General features: G+C 41.7%; 1 pseudogene; it reads right to left on the bottom strand.

Annotated features, from left to right (window-relative positions):
* Nucleotides 1-2,846: 2,846 nt before the first annotated feature.
* Nucleotides 2,847-4,582, bottom strand: LOC130030994 (SNW domain-containing protein 1-like; annotated as a pseudogene).
* Between the last annotated feature and the right edge of the window lie 234 nt (nucleotides 4,583-4,816).

Genomic DNA, 4,816 nt, shown 5'->3' with positions numbered 1-4,816 from the left:
TTACCTTTTTAGTTAGACTGATTTCAAGGTATTTGATTTTCTTGGGCACAATAGTGAATGGGATTTTTTTTTCATGCCACTTTCCTCTGTCTCATCATTTGCATGAAGGAAGGCCATGAATTTTGGGGCATTAATTTTATAGCCTGCGACTTTACTGTATAAGTATATTGTTTCTAGGAGTTTCTTGGTAGAGGATTTGGGATTCTTGAGATATAGTATCATATCATCTGCGAATAGTGAAAGCTTGATTTCCTCTTTTCCTATCTGGATGCCTTTAATGTCTTTTTCTTGCCTAATCGCTATTGCAAGTACTTCCAGTACTATATTGAACAGAAGTGGTGATAGTGGGCATCCTTGTCTTGCCCCTGATCTTAGAGGGAAGGCCCTCTAAGGGCCTTCCCCATTGAGGATAATGCTTGCCATGGGTTTGTTGTAGATGGCTTTGACTATCTTGAAGAAAGTTCCTTCAAAACCCATTTTGGTGAGAGATTATCATAAACGGGTGCTGGATCTTGTCAAAAGCTTTCTCTGCATCTATTGATATGATCATATGATTTTTATCTTTACTTTTGTTGATATGAATTATGTTGATTAATTTCTGAACGTTGAACCATCCTTGCATCCCTGGGATGAATCCCTCTTGGTCATGGGGTATGATCTTTTTGATAAGTTGTTGGATTCTATTTGCTAATATTTTGTTGAGGATCTCCGATCCATGTTCATCAGGGATATTGGTCTATAGTTTTTTGTTGGTGGTGTCTTTGTTTGCTTTTGGTAGTAGGAAGATATGTGCCTCATAGAAGCTATTTGGGAGAGCTCCTGTTTTTTTCAATTTCCTGGAAAAGCTTGAGGAGAACTGGCAAAAGGTCTTCTTTAAATAAAGTTTGGAAGAATTCACTAGTGAATCCATCTGGGCCTGTTTTTTTTTTTTTTTGAGAAGACTTGATTACAGTTTCAATTTCCTTGATATGAATGGGTCTATTCAGGTATCCCAAGTCTTCTTGGTTCAATCTTGGGAGATTATCGGAATCCAGGAATTTATCCATTTCTTCTAGGTTCTTTTGTTTCATGGCATACAGACTCTCAGGGCTAGGACAAAGGAAATGTTACTGGTGCCTGCTTAAGGCAATCAACGAACAACAGGATGATTGTGAGTTGAGGAGGCCAGGATTTTTTCCACAGAATTAGGTGATAAAGGCTGGGATGTGAGTTTAGAGTGCTGGGAGTAGGAAATATAACTGCATCCACCACACAAAAGGCCACGCCCATTTCTGAGGAGGCCACACCCTTACGTGGAGTCCATACCCCCATCTAGTCCCAGGGCCACGCTGACCTAGGAACCTGAAGAGGAGGGTGGTGCCCTGAAGAGGTGGTTGGGTGGTCTGGTGGAACTTGGGCAGGTGTTCCCCAAAATTTCTGGCTGCCCAGTGGTGGTGGCTTGGTGCAGGGAGAGGGGCGAGCATGCAGGGTGTGGGAAAGGGATGCACTCCCCATCTCCCCGACTCCCCGAGGAACCCGCAGATGAGGGCAGTGCCCTGAAAAGGTGGGTGGGCAGTCCAGGGGAACTCGGGCAGGTGTTCCCCAAAGTCTCCTCCGGCTGCTCGGTGGTGGGGGCCCAGCTCAGTAACAACGTAGCACTAGATATTCCAGAAACAGATAATCTAGAATGTCCTATTTTTGTTTAAATGTTTTTCAATTTGAAAAACAGTTGCACGAAGCAAGAGCTTACTTTCCCCCGAATCCAAATATAAACAGCACAATAGGAGCATATATATTATTTGGCAGAGAGTTCCCATATGTGAACATCCTTCACACTGTGGTTGGGGTAATAAGCAGTCTTTCTCATGAAAATATTAACCCCAAAGTATAATAATGTCACAGAAAAGTGGTCTTAATTTCACATGGGGGTAGGTGGAGAGTATGTTCTATAAATGCAAAAATGTAGGAGAAGGACTGTCACTATCACTGTTACTGTCCTCCTGTTGTTCATTGATTTGCTCGAGTGGGCCCAGTATTGTCTCCATTGGAGACCTTGTTGTTACTGTGTTTGGCATATCAAATATGTCACGGGTAGCTTGCCAGGCTCTGCTGTGCGGGCGAGATACTCTTAGTAGCTAGCCGGGCTCTCTGAGAGGGGTGGAGGAATCGAACTCGGGTCAGCCATGTTGGCTGAGTGCAAGGCAAATGCCCTACCGCTGTGCTATCGCTACAGCCCAGGAGAAGGACAAACAACCCATTCTTTAAAAATACTAGTTTAAAGTAGTTTTTGTTCCCCTAAAGTAACAAAAGAGGAGACTATACCTAAGAATAGCCGAGATAAGTACCAGGAGGATTACTCCATGGATTTGAGGACAGCTGCACACGCTAGGGGAAAAGGCAGCTCAGATAGAGAAGGGAACACCAAATAAAGCGTGTTGGGAGGTTCCTCTCAGGATGGGAAATGCGTGAAGAGAGTAGACTATAGACCGAACAAGATTGCCACTCAATGTCTCTTTTGCAAACCACAGCACTCAAAAGGAGAGAGATAACAAAAGAGAATGCCCTGCCACAGAGGTGGGATGGGATGGGGGGATGGGGATTGGGAGGGATACTTGGACTGGTGGTGGTGAATGGGCACTGGTGGAGGGATGGGTATTTGATCATTGTATAACTGAAACCCAAGCACAAAAATTTGTAAGTCTACAACTATACCTCATGGTGTTTCACTAATAAAAATTTAAGAAAAAAAAGTAGTTTTTGTTCCCCTATTTCTCCTAATAAAAAGTAGCACTGAGTTCTGGAACCATTATTTGATTTTTCTCTTGGTTGTTTATAAAGTGTTGCCCTACATCACTTGCATCACATTACTAGGTAAGACCCTTCATGCACCCAAGAGAAATGCGTTCATTCCTTTCTTCTCTTCTTGCTTTCATTCTTATATTACCCAGGGTGGCTGCTTTCTGAAGGTCTTTTTGAGCCACTTTGCCATTTGGCGTCTTCCAAAAATTTGCCCAAACCTAAGGATCTTCTTCAATCTGAACTGATCCTCCTCCATTTCACTCCCTATGTTCCGAACCAGGAAACTTCTTATTGGGAACAAATCTGTTCGTATTTATCCTGGCTTCTAGGTTATCACCATACATATCCTTGTCCAAATTTTTACTGTGTATGTAAATGTTCCAGGCCATATCTTTATCACCTCTTCACCTTTGATCATCACTTGTATCACTTGTCATCCCGTTGATCAATTTGCTCAGCGGGTGCCAGTAACGTCTCCATTTGTCCCTGTCACGTGCTAGTGTAGCCTAATGGCATATGATCACTCCAGGATCATGAATGAGAACTCAACCTTTGATCATAAACATTGTAAATTAAATCATCTCCTGCAAACCCATTGACCATACCCTTGGTTGAAGAGCCTCTGGTCATACTGAACTTCAATTGGAAGTCCAAGGGCGGGCTCAGCACATTCAATACTTTCACTGATAACTTGGTTTCCATTTCTCTGAAGTTTAGACCTCTTATCACTTGCTGCCCTGGAAAGACTGATCATACTGTCTGTGTCATGCCAGATTTCATCTCTTTTATGTGCCCTCCACCCTCTTTTTCCAATGGGTTTTGATCCCAGATGTACTCTGCCTGGCTTTCTGGGACATGTGTCTAAGTTTCTCTTCATTTTTTATTTTTGAGCCATCTTTCTATTTGAGCACTTATTTCCACAGCTTCACGAGCTTTCAATCATCAATATACAGTATTTCAGCCAGTGTAGAAAATTTTCATTGATGTGAATGTTTTGTAGTTCTCTTCATTCAGCAGCCAGGCATTTGTGTAATGGAATTGTATAACCCTTAGCATTTCTAAAGTTTGAAATACAAGGAGAAATATTCCATTCTTGTTCCTTAAAAGTCATCTTGCAGCTAGGAGAATGCATGACAGGTACAGGAGAAGAACGTGGTCCCCAAAAGAATTTTCTTATTAATTTTGAACCTTGGAGGATCCATGTAATTTTTCTGCATTTTCACCATTCAAATAACCCTCTGTTTTGCTCCGGAGTTGAAAACCACTACTTGTTGAGTGTATTGGATATACTGAGCAGGAGTCAGCTTATCAGCTATTTGAATGAGCATGAATACAGCAACCTCCGTGACACAGATTTCTCTAAGGCTACTCTGGTCTTTTCCATTATCTCTATAATGGCTTCATCAGGTCTTTGTAGGCTTGGCTTATCTGTGTATGACTTCTTTGAGAACTAGGTCAGTATACATGCTATAAATGACCTTGTCTTTTGACTGTCCTTTTGAGAAATTACATTATATTTGATTTTTTCTTCAACATCCACCGGAATGACTGGTGCATTTGACATTTTTTCCTTCAATCCCATATCCAGTGGGATATTGGGCTACCTGGATCTCTGGAAAGTACCTCCATCTCCAAAATCCTCTACTAACAGAAGTACCCAACCATTCCAGTACTCATATGGTGGAATTTTTCTTTGGGAAGAAACAACTGCGGTCTTTGATTTCTCGGCTATTGACATCTCTTCAGCTTCAAGCTGGTCCTGATATACTTGAATTGGTACAGGTAAAAAGCTGGAAAGTGCCATCTTCCACTTTTTCCCTCAATTGCCCTCCTAATTCTCATTGCTTTCCAATTCTTTAAGGCATCAACAATTCAATTCAAAGTCTCTCCCTGTGGTCTCCTGCTATAACTCCTTATTTGATCTATCAGAAGATGTTGGTTCCTGTTTCTTAGGAGACCTGAATTGGCACTCTATTGTTATGGATATTAGATTTTATCTTTGTGTATCACATTGTTAAAAATTTCTGGGAAGTTCTTA

Source organism: Sorex fumeus, unplaced genomic scaffold, assembly GCF_029834395.1.
Source record: "Sorex fumeus unplaced genomic scaffold, SorFum_2.1 ptg000045l, whole genome shotgun sequence".
In the NCBI taxonomy this organism is placed as follows: Eukaryota; Metazoa; Chordata; class Mammalia; order Eulipotyphla; family Soricidae; genus Sorex; species Sorex fumeus.
This window is presented reverse-complemented; position numbering and strand designations above follow the sequence as displayed.